This window comes from Henckelia pumila, chromosome 1 (genome assembly GCF_033568475.1).
Source record: "Henckelia pumila isolate YLH828 chromosome 1, ASM3356847v2, whole genome shotgun sequence".
Lineage (NCBI taxonomy): Eukaryota > Viridiplantae > Streptophyta > Magnoliopsida > Lamiales > Gesneriaceae > Henckelia > Henckelia pumila.
In genome coordinates, this window is record NC_133120.1 from 136,273,233 (window position 1) to 136,286,366 (window position 13,134).

Consider the following 13,134-nt stretch of genomic DNA (forward strand, 5'->3'; position numbering starts at 1 on the left):
AACATGATGCTAACGAACTTCTTTCCATTTCATGGATATGCAAGGTTTTTACGACCAGATCATGCCTGTGGCAAGAAGAGGTTCTTGGATTCCGATAGAAGCTCCAGTGACCGCCGCCACAAGCACATGATCAAGAGCCGTGAGTCTACTACTCGTTCAAGGGCCAGAAAGACGTGCTGCTACTGTGAGTCCCCTCTATCAGTTCTCCAGTCTTTTCTACTTCTCACCCACACCATATACCTTAGTTGAGCGGTTGTTTCCTCAGAAAATTTTTCAGCTTGGGGATGCTATCCTGCCATATAAGAAAGACTTTTTTGTTGTCCGGTTGCAATTCACGCACATACTCTCTGGAAATAATTGGACTTGCAATCAATGCCACTACCATTTATGTAGCAGGTGAGTATTGTCTTCAAGACCAAGACATTTCTTCTGTTTTTTAACTCAAGAAATACTTAAGGAGCTATCTATTAACTTTGTTTCATATCATTCATCAACAAGTTTTTACCTGGTTTCATTTAATTATTCATACGATCAGCATGTCCAATATGATTCTTGAGTGCGTGTTGAATCACGTGATTAATTTGGAGAACAAAGAAATGAAATTATTTCTACATAACATTAATTTTACATTGGATAATTTCCCTAGAGCCTTTAATACAATTTCTGTTTTATTTTAATCCCAGATGCCATGCCGTGATGGAAAATTCAGCGAAGGAAACAGTCACTAAATCCTGCTGCCCAAAAAAACATCTCCTCCTTCAAGTGCTTTATTTAACCTGAAATTTTTTTTGTCTCGATTGCTGGTAATTCTGCACTTAACATTCTTACGTTCTTTTTTCATATTTGGTTTCTGATCCTTTTCAGATTGCCATGGATGTACTTGAAAACACAGATAATAAAGATATCATATTAGATAATGAGCTCTTTGAGAGCGGACACTCGTTCTTGAGAGTTGGTCTGATCGCCGACTTTGGTTTGAGGCAGAAAGCATAGCGCACATGACCGAGATGAACATGAAGAATTCGATTATTTGTTATATTTGAATGATTTATAATATTAAAATATTGTATATTAGATTTAATTTTCAAAAATTTTGAATATTGAGTGATTTATAATATTGAAAATTTGTTAATTAAATAATTTTTTTGTTTTTTATTTGAGAAAAGACAACGCTTTTTAAACGTTGTCGTAAGTGGTTTAAGCGTTGTCTTTGCAAAACACAACACTTTTAAAAACGTTGTGAAAAAGCGTTGTAAATGGCCGTGTTGTAAAAAGTCCGCTCAAAGACAACGCATAAAAAGTGTTGTCGTTGCTAAAAAAGACAACGCGAACTAAGCGTTGTCTTTTTCAAATATCACAACGCTTTTTATGCGTCGTCTTTGCTCAAAATGACAACGCTTTTTCCGCGTTGTTTTTGACCACGGTCTTTCACAACACTGGCTACGACAACGCTTTTTTGTGACAATAACAACGCGAAAAAAGCGTTGTCGTTTGCCATTTTTCTTGTAGTGATTGCTAGAATGTCCTGTTTCATATGTTTTACTTGTTTTCAATATTCTTGTGTAATCACAAAGAGTTTCATTGTCTTCAAGATCAATCACATCTCGTTTCTTTATTTTCCTGTTGGACAAAAGTTTTTGTGCCTTTGTTTGAGGTTTCTTTCAATTATCCTTCTCTATTTTGTTAGTAGTTGTGATTTCATCTGCCAGTGTTGCGATGTCTTCTATATCATTAATTTATAATTGATCTTCTGGTTTTTCCACTGCATCAACTTTGATATCCAGCATGTTGTTATATTTTTCCTTAACTGATCATGTATCCAACTTGAGCAGGAATTTATGAGTGTTTTTGTCGAGTTTCCTTAGTGGATTATCTTAAAATGAAACAATTATTATTAAAAATAGATCGACAATTAAACAAGAAACAAAGAGTTGAAGGAAAATTGTGTTATTTCACAATAAAAAAACTGTCCTCGCATTTTATAATGCACACATATAGATGTACATATTTAAACAGGAAACAAATGACATAAACGATATTAACTACAAATATTATGTTTAAGAGCACAATTATATAACGTCATACCATCGTTTACGCAAACAACTTGAAAAGGTCACAAAAATAAATTCTGTTGTGATTAATTTTGTTTAGCCCAAAATAGAGTCATATCTCGGCCCAATTAAGATAATATATACAGCTTAATTGTTAAAGGAATTTGAACTGTACAAGTGAAGAGGAGAATGGGCCAGAAAACAAAGTAGCCCAACTAAATAAAGAAGATGGAATTAACACGGACGAAAAAACAAAATATAAAAATAATTAAACAAAGGCCAATGCCATTACTTAGTTAACTTACATCTAAATGGACATAATAGGATCACTGATCATGCTACAAGAATCAATGAAACAGCCACAAACTATGACCGAAAAGAATAAATTCCATTAACCAACCAAAATTCCTCCCGCTAGGCGCGCGAAATTACATACCACCAAGAAGAAGGCAGGGACAGTGGAGGGTATAACTAGAATAATTTAAAAGCAAAAAGGGGACGTTGCAAAAGCAAAGTCGTGGGATAAAGGATGTACAATTGTGATCTCTAAACTTGGATGAACTACAGAAACAATTAGCTCCTTATCCTCAGAATGCACGCTAAACCAATATAACTGCACGAGGGAAAAAAAGATGATCATCAGCTAATTAATTACCTGATCTTGTACAGAATTCAACTTCTTGATTATTGTCTACAATCAGCTTGTGGCTGATTTGTAGAAATGTAATTGCACTTAATGCATGCATTGATAATCAAGAATGGACAAGAGGAGGTGTACTGCATGTGTACATATGAAAAGTGACTGATGGATTAACTTCGTGGTGGAACTATAGGTTTCTCAAAAACTTGTTACAAAGTAATGTAACAAGGATGACCTGTTTTTATATTATCCAGGGGCGGCCCTGACGTAGGGCGGACGATCGTCCAGGGCTCCACCTTCAGACGGGCCTCAAATTATTTTAAAATTAGTATTTATATTAATATTTATATAATTTTAGTAAATAAAAAATTATTAAAAAAATTTATTGTAGGGTTTTATGGCAAAACTTTTTCTTGAATTGGGTTAAATCACCACAAACTCTCGTACCCCACTAATTTGTTTTTAATTTCAACTTCTTTCTTCATGCGGCCCTGCAAACAATTTATTCTAAACACGAAAATTTATCGCAAACCTCCATTGTTTCATAAGTAGGCATATCGTCAAGTTTTTCTTACTTATACAATTAAACCATGACGATTACTCAGATTACAAATTTAAAATCGTGTGATTTTACAAAAAATGTAATTTTTTTTTCATTTTTTTCATTTACTAATTTATTATTGCATTGTTATTTTATTAATTCATATTACTCTAATTTATTATTATCATATATATATGTTTTTTTTATTTGTTTTTTATTTCATTATTTAGTATTATTTTATATTGCACATGAGTTTAGTTAAAATATTTTTATTCTTGCACAATTATTCATCGTACATAAAATGAAAAAAAAAGACGAAATTGCTTCAAAAAATGAAAGAAGAGTGTATTTTAAATAATATTAGTTGTTGAATAGGTTATTTTTTGAGAAATTATGTAGACATTTATGATGTGTATTTTTATTAATTACATATTATGGTTTACTTTGATTATAATATTTTATATATATCACACTGTTCAAGTTATTGAAGGACCATTTTTTTATTCGCCCTGGACCTAATTTCTCTCAGGACCGTCCCTAATATTATCCATAACAGTATCAAATCAACTGAAGTAAACTGATCAAGCACATGCATATCATTACATTTGATCAAGTGTAGGATCATCTTGTGCAAAACTTATCGAGTTTTAATTAAACATTGTAATAGATTAGTTTAGTGAACTGTAAAACAACACTATTGTAACAACAATAAGTCGAGGGCTGAGTTCTTGAGATTGAGTCTAGGAGTTCTGAGATAGACAGTTGGATAAGCCCTAGTCTTGGATCGGGTTGTTGCAAAGTGTTGTAATAGTCAAAATCTTGTAGAGTATAATTTCTATATATATTTTTAGAATGCTACACCAGGCAATATTTTGTTCAAAAACTACTCCTATTTTGAATAAAAACCGTGGCTTAATCCCACTTGAAATGGATGGGGTTGAAATTGAATTGAGTACCAAATCAAGAGTGATGCCCTAGGATATATCCCGAGATATCATCTGATGATATCATGGGTATCTATTTTTCATATGAATTTAGACCAGGATTTGTGATAATAAGCAGGTAGTAATTATTATTATTGGGTATATGCCTGTCCAATATTCACTATCTAAACTTGGGTTTGGACATGTCAGAATCATCAAATCATGAGCCGCATCTCATCAGATCATGGGCCTTGTCCCTCAAATATAGGCTGACATAACGTGATGAACAGTTTCCACAATATACATCAAAGGGAAGTTTTTAATATATATATTGTTTCTTCCTGATCACACAGATAGACGTGGGAAGGGAGTTTTCTACACTTTCTTCCCCATAATGTTCTCTCACGTTTCCTTTATCTTTTCCCATATTTTCTCTGTCTGACTTAGACATCGGAGGGGTCACGCCGGGAGGAATTTCAGCATCCCTAACCGATTTATTCATGTTTTAGGCAAAGACAGGTGGACACAAAGATCAAGGAAGGAAATTTTTGGATCCATCATTAGCACCGTCTGTGGGAACAAAAATTTATCCCTATATCATCTCTACTGGGCTCGAGAACGAAGGAAATGATTAAGAAAGAAGGAAAATGATCTTTTAAACCGATGAAGTAGTAGAACAAGGAGGTCAAGTTCACAGTTTCTAAATAAGAAAGTGCTCATGGTGCTTCAGTTTCTGGTGTCTATTTAATTGCAAAATACCCATGATAAGAAATAAATATCTAGTTAATTAAGGAAAGTTTTATAATTAATAAAAAATAGTGTAAACCAAGGTGTACACCGAGGTGTACATCTAGCATTACTCTTATAAATATTCTTCAAGAATCTAGTTCACACTAACGAAAGGCAGAACACCATACCTAGAAGAAGCGATGGAGAACATTTTATTAGGCTTTCTCGGGTCTTTACAGGCAGCTCCTGTTATTGCCATTTTCTTGCATAGCTGTCCTCGTTGCAATTTCTCTTCCTCTTACAAGTTTTTCAACTTGTCGCTGCCTTCCTATATATTCATAGCTCTATGCATTCTATATGTTTGGTGAATTGTCCAAGGTGTCAAGGAGGGCAGAAGGGATTGCGATACTGAATCGAATGCACAATATAGAAAAACGGATGTGGGAGATTGTGATGCTTCCAATTTTCTCCAACTTGTTGCAGTACTCACGGCACAACCAAAATCTTCCAAGAATTTGCGCTATATCCTACAATTTGATTACTTTATGAACAAGCATTACAAGGTATGTGTGGTGATTTCTTGTAAAAGTCCGAATTGGAGAGTGATGTCATTCTTTTTCTCTACGCAAATGGATTATTTGTTCTCCATCGGGGTTTTCTCTTTGCTATTTTGTGCTGGAGTTTCTCTACGGTTCGCATATTCCTTGAAATTTTACACTTTCAATCCAACATTCTGTTTATTATGGGGCATCCGGGCATGGCTTGCTCGTCTTTGTCAGCAGGTTTTCGAGGCCACAAGTTGGTCTGAAGCCTAAGAAATGAAAACCCTGAATTTTTCCATGGCAAGCATTATTACTTTGAAGACTGGTGTTTGTATAGAACTGGGAGCTTATTTATCACCTTTAAATTCTGGAATTCATGGTACCTCAAATCTCACATGACACGCTCCAGATTTGGTGGAGTTATATATAGCACATCATGTTGGGTGTATGTTTGTCTTTATTCTAGCTAATATCATATTGACGATGTTTTATGGATACTAGCATAATTCCTAGTTTTGCTCCTCTTATACAACATGCTTATGGTGGAAGCTTTTTGTGTAATTCCCATTAATTTTCATGTTATGTCATGCATGAAACCTTGTTATTTTTATTGTTCTGGATGTCTGCGGCTCGTTTTCATGTTCCAGTGCAGGAGTTTCGCGCATTAGCCAGGAAATGCTACTATATTGTCATGTCACCTTTATAGCCCCACATCATAAATCGGTGCTCATTGATACTTATTTTATTGCCCTCTCATATCTCCAATTGCTGGATTTTCTAGCGTGAAAAAAAATATTATTTCAGCAAATGTATTTCTTTGCTTTATTATTCTAGAGTTAATGTCGTTATCTTCATTATATCGGACTCAAAACATACTACATTTTACTGAGCTAACGTTGTTAATGCTAGACAGAGGTTTAGCAAAGAAAATCTGGAGGATTGTGGTACTTTTGACTTATTTCAGCTTGTTACCTCACTGAAATCTTCCAAGAACTGGGGCTCTGCACCCCTATTCGTCTATGATAGGGATAAGTCTTAATATTATTTTGTATGTTGCGTGAATATATGTGCTGGAACGCATTTTCATTTCCTAAAAGAACTTATTCATGGGATTGAATCATGAAATGCATGGTTTAGTTAATACTTGACTCACCATCTTGGTACACTAATTTAATTAGGCCGCATATTGAAAGGATGGGCAGTACTTTGCAAAAGTTTATTTATGTGATTGTGATGAGTCTCACAAGATCTGGATATTTTATTTGTTATATTTCACATTTATAAGACGAAATCCATGGACTTGGGATTATTTTCAAGATTCCGCATCCTACATTATGCATTCAAGTTAAGAGATGCTATTATCTTGGATTATTTCTTCTTGGGTCTCATGTTTTCTTGCAGGCACACCGGGCTCGGGCATGTAATCTAGCAGTTAGCCCCACCCCCATCTATAGCTCGGGCATGCAATATAGCAGTAAGCCCCGCCTCAATATACATCTCGAGCATGCAATCTAGCTGTAAAGCCCCAATCTACGGCTCGGGCATGCAATCTAGAAGTAAGCCCCAACCTACAGCTCGGGCATTCAATCTAGCAGTAAGACCCCTATATACAGCTTAGATATACAATTTTGTTGTAAAATATTTTTCGTGTGAGGGTTCACACATTGTTCATGTGGAGGAAGATCCAGTAGAGGAGTCTGAGAGAATAATTGGGGTGAGATCATTATTTTACCTGCTGAGGGAGATCCAACAGAAAAGATGGGGAGTTTGGTCCTGCACTAATCTCGGGTGCCTTGGCAGCCCCAAGGTGCCCATGGCTTATACTGTTTATTATTTATCTACTGAGGAAGATCCAGCAGAGGAGTCTGAGAGAGTAATTGGGGTGAGATTATTATTTTACCTGCTGAGGGAGATCCAGCGGAGGAGATGGGGAGTTCGGGGTCCTTCACCGAGCTCGGGTGCCTTGGCATCCCCAAGGTGCCCATGGATTATATTGTTTATTATTTACCTGACGAGGGAGATCCAGAAGAAGAGATGGGGAGTTCGGTCCTGCACCAAGCTCGGGTGCCTTGGCAGCCCCAAGGTGCCCATGGATTATACTGTTTATTATTTACCTGTTGAGGGAGATCCAACAGAGGATATGGGGAGTTCGGTCCTGCACCGAGCTCAGGTGCCTTGGAAGCCCCAAGGTGTCCATGGCTTATAATATTTCTTATTTTACCTGCTGAGGGAGATCCAGTAGAGGCTATGGTGTTGTCTCAGAGGATATGTTTGTGAGTTATGGTGGTATGTCAGGGTTCGACACTCAGAAGCACGGGAAAATGTCAATATTCCCGAGGCACCATATATTTAATCCAGGAGGCATGAGGCCCTCGAAAACTCTGTAAGCCCGGGATACATGAGGCCGCGGCACCTCTCAGAACCTAGGAGGCATAAGGTCCTGGCACATCTTATAAGCCCGAAAAGCTCATTGGAATTTACTATAGCTCGACGTGTTTGGTACTACAAGTATATCAACTTGGCATGGGAGATCATTTAATTACTTACTCAGTATTCAACGACTATATCGAGCCAACCTCGAGTATTTTTATGTCCTTCAATAGTTATTATCTTAATTTGACCCCTCGTCAAACACAAGTCCATGGCCATTCTCTCGGCCTAGCATGCATGGAATCTTCTCACCTAACTCATCGATTCGACTTGAGGAGGGTGATTGGTGCATTCCTGCCTAATTTCATATTTGGGGGTGAATAAATCGAGACAACGAGTGGTGATTCTATCCTGACTTCTTAAGGGGGGGTGTGGTAATGCCCTAGGATATATCTCGAGATATCATCTGATGATATCTCTGTAAGAGTGGGTGCCCAGTGAGCCAACTGTGTGGCTATGGGCTTTGTTGACTCTTTGTATAAACAATCTTTTGTTTAATATTATTTACACTTTTATGGCAATGACTTTATATTACTTCATATTGTTATATTATGATATACTATTGTTGTTTTGATAAAGACCTTGAATATACTATAGTGTATGTAAGATGTGGTAGAACATGGAGATGTCTATCATGAAATACATCTTATAGTCACTGTATATTCTAAAACCGTTCCTAGTCGATTGAGCCGTCCGATAATAAGGATAAGGATCGCTCGAGTTTGAGACTAGCATTTGCGATGCGGAGTACCACGTTTCATTGGTAGGGAACATGGAGATGTTCGAAGCATGCAAATGGATATTCATAGGATGAATAGTCGAACTACCCTATCCGGACTTTCCAAGTGGTTATCACTTATCGAGTGGATAAAAGTCCGCGGTTTTGGTTGTACACCATTAGTCCTTACGACTTGAAACATCATGGAGACTCTATATGCTAGTACTGTGCTTTGACTCGTTTACCGACTCTGAGGGGGTCATCAGGTGTCGAGATTGGGTACAGTTACGACACATATAGGAGTCAATGCATTGTTGTCAAGGATTCACCACATACTTGCGAGTGTGGATATCCTATGCGATCTGAGGAGATATTAGTGTGACAAATCTCTGGCCAGAGTACTTGATGTGATTTAAGAAATGGTTTCTTAGTAGCACATGCGATGTCACTAATTTGATCTTCAAGATGCATTGCATAGTTATCGAATCTTGAGCGACTCTCGATATACCAATGGTTGTTGATTCGATCGGGATATATGGATGAAGGGACCGTACTGTACGTTAACCAAAATCTACTGGTTCTTGTAGGCACTATCAGTGATACCTAGGGAATCATGGGGCGATGTTGCTAGGCGCTTTACCATGATTCGTTGGGCAAGTCGGAAAGTGTTGTTCCGAGTCACAAGGAGTTGTGAGCCCACGGCTAGCTGTATCCCTGAACCATTGAGGGTCACACAGTGTAATGGAGTTTTAATCCCCGTTGAGATAGTTAAATTTAAAGAGTTAAATTTAATGAACTAAGGAGTTGGACTTCTTAAATAAGAGTAAGGGAGTAGGATTTCCTAAAATGACATAGGGATGGACATTTTTGGAAACCACTGAATTCGGATTCAGGAAAATTTATTTTGACTTTAAAACGTGCAGAAATGGTTTCTGTGCACATTGGTGAAATCGTTTCATCAATCGGAGTCACGATGAATTTTATATTAATTTCTGAACGAGCGGGCTTTGCTTGTCGGGCCCCAGCTTATGACTAATGGGCCCTAAGGTGTTAGTGGCCTGCATTATAAATAAGTTATTTCAGTACAGAAATTACACACGATAGCTCATTATTTTGAGAAGCAAAAATCGAAAACCCTAGCCTCTCAAAGTGATAATCGGCCGTCCCCTTCCTTGCTCTGCCCGAGAAAATTCCGGTCTGTGATTTTGAATCGCAGTAAGGAATAACGAATCAGATTCGTGTATTCTCTTCGCAGAAAACTTCTGATAGATTTTCTAGTGCAATCTATCAGAGGGATTAAACCTCTGTTCGTGGACCTGATTGAAGGCGTTCATCGGTTCCAGGGAGAGACAACAAGAGCAGAATTGTTCTGTTGGTGTCCATTAATCTCGTTGCGAGATTTGAGGTAAAATTTATTTAATTGTTATTTAAATTTTACACACACGTAATTCAATCGATGAACGGTTGATACCCATACCATGGAAACGTTCCATGAAAATTTTTAAACTTCCGCTGCACCGGGTATCAATCGTAATTGGTCTGGGAACTCGCCAGTTTTCCGACAATCTCGGGATGTAGCTATTTTTCATATGAACTTAGATAAGGATTTGTGATAATATGCAGGTAGTAATTATTATTGGATATGGGCCTGTCCGATATTCACTATCTAAACTTGGGTCTGGACTTGTCAGAATCATCAGATCATCGGCCGTATCTCATCAGATCATGGGCCTTGTCCTCTCAGGTATGGGCTGACATAACGTGGTGAACGGTTTCCACAATCTATATCAAATGGAAGTTTGTAATATATATATTTTTTCTTCCTGATCACACAGACACACAACGTGGGAAGGGAGATTTCTACACTTTCTTTTCCATGATGTTCTCCCACGTTTCCTCTATCTTTCTCTCATGTTTTCTCTGCCTGACTTAAGCATCGGAGGGTCACGCCGAGAGGAATCCCGACGCCCCTAACCGATTTATTCATGTTTTCAGGCAAAGACAAGCGGATAAATCACAAAGATCAAGGAAAGAAATTTTGGGATCACATCAAACCATCTAATTGACTGAATTTCATGTACGCTTGTATCAACTTGATGATAATGAAAAAAATGACAAGTTATATCCTACACTTTGTTTTATATACATATTTAAATAAATTTAACAACTAAATAAATTATATTAATAATTATTCATATTAAACACTAATATCTCATATATTTTTTGTCCTTATTATAATACAACAATATCTAATGTTTATATCTAATGTTTATGAAATATTGAGATACAACAATATTAAATTAAAAATTGTTTCTTTAAATATTTTATTTAAAACTTATAATACTATAATAATATTTATTTTTAAATATATATTAATAGTATTAATAAAAAATTAAAATTTAATATATAGTGTTTTTGAGTGATTAAGATCGAAAATGTGTGTAGAGTGAGGTGAATACATGCTTTTAAATATTTTGAAAAATTTAGTGAAAACTAAGCCGAGTTTACATCTTGATTATCAATTTTTTTTAGCCGAAAAATTGATGCAAGACCTAATCTGATCAGTGCGAAAAATTCATGTAGTGAAAATATTGAGCTAATTATTTAGGCAGATGAAAAAAACAATAAAGTAGATAACCCAGAGATTTTTTATGAAAGTTTGAATTTTAAGCTTCTATGTCTCCCCTTATTCTTTTTCCAAAAGTATTTCCACTAGAAAACTTTGATTTATACAACAACTTGTACAAATCGAATCAACACTCGATTAGAACTCCTAACAACTAGTTTTAACAATATTTCTTCCTCAAATCGGAATACTTATGATAGAATTATAAGTAAGAAGCGACAAGTCTTCGAGCTTCGTGAGCTTAGGAATGCAGCACTGGTTGATCACAGTTTTGATATGATAAGGCAGTACACGTGTGCTTGCAGATCAAAAATATTGATCTAATCTCTTTCGAAATCTTTACAACATTGAAGGCATAACACCAGAAAATTTTCAGAATATCGATTCAAAGTTCCTTCGAATCTTTATATCTTCAAGTATTTATCGATGTGGAAATCCAAAGTTATAAAATCTAGCCAGTTTAGATTTTTTTTTTTCAAAAATATCCGACATTTATGTAGAGTGAGCCACATGTATCTATCATTATTCCAAAAATAGTACATTGGCGTGGCGGGGCATATCTGGATGTTAGCTGAATATGAAAACAATAGTTTTAGTCACTTTTTCTTATATCCCACAACTCGGATCAACCTTCAAAAAGTGTACGATATAATTATGATAAATGAAGTGTCGATCCCACGAGGAGTAATGTGAAAATTATTCAGTGTTTGTAATTAAAATAGTCCTAATTTTATTTAGAAAACCAAATTTTGAGAGATTTGCATAAAAATTAAATAACTAGAAATTCTAAGCAAAGCTCGTACAGAACTTCAAAAATTATCAATAAGATAAAATGGTCTAGAGGTTAAGATTTCACCTGGTTTCGACAACAACTACTCCTAATTAATTTATTTTCATGAATTTCATTCAATTAATAGCCAAGAACACTTAAGTGTATTATTTCTCTCTCCCGAGCAAAAAATAATATGTATCAACTACAGTTCAATTCCAACATCCCTATTCAGAATCTAATCATAGTGATATATGTAAAACAATGTTCTTCCTAGGCTTCGTTAACGCTATATACTCTCCCGAGTTAAATAAATAATTAACAGTGTAATTTTTATTTGTCCTATTCAAAATCCACTCTCCCGAGCAATGATTTCAAATAAATATAACAAATCAATTAGTGATCAATTAATTGAAAATACAATAAAATCTAGAAAAAATAATTAATCTAGGAGAATTCAATCAAATAAAATTAAAAACTCGTAGAAGAGTCTACACCAAGTTCCATCATTCCTCTAGACTAATAAAAATTAGTTCATGACCAAATTCTGATAAACAAAATTCATGTTTGCAATGCTAAACATCAAATCGATAATAAAAAGCTCAAAATATAGAAAATAAATCCGAATATTCGACGTCGTGTCCGTTCGATCGATCTTCGTCTTTGTTCCAGTTGAAGATCTTCATGTTTCTCTTCTCTCCAAAATCTCACGTTCAAGCCCTCGTGGCGGCTGCTCCTCCCATGTTTGCATAAAAACTCCCTTTTATATGTGCCTCTACTCTATCAAACAAAAGTCCATAAAAGCCCTTAAGTTTCCTTCCCAGAATAAGCAACATTCTGATATCGCGATGGCGCGGGCGCGCTTCTTAAGTTGCGCGGCCGCGCAGTGCTTTCGCATTCCAATCTTTCAAAAATTCCCACCTAGCGCGGGCGCTCTATAGATTCAGCCCGCGTGCCCCCTAAGTTCGCATAAATATTCATCTCAGTTCTTCAACCGCGCGGGCGCACCTCCTTGACAGCGCGGGCGCGCTTCACTCTCGATTTTCAGCTTTTTTCTCTTGACATCTTTTGATCATATCTCTTTTTTAGCCTCTTTTCCTACTCTTTTTATTCCTAACAAAACAAAAATTATGTTTTCTTCCTTTCCTGCACAACAAAAAAACAA

The 13,134-nt window shown here is 36.1% G+C and overlaps 1 long non-coding RNA gene across 1 annotated transcript; it reads left to right on the forward strand.

Moving 5' to 3' along the window:
- The first annotated feature begins 340 nt into the window (after positions 1 to 340).
- On the forward strand, positions 341 to 1,019 carry LOC140867938 (uncharacterized). The gene is made up of 3 exons (XR_012145427.1): positions 341 to 396; positions 684 to 762; positions 865 to 1,019. It is a non-coding gene; the product is annotated as an uncharacterized lncRNA (long non-coding RNA).
- Positions 1,020 to 13,134: the final 12,115 nt, after the last annotated feature.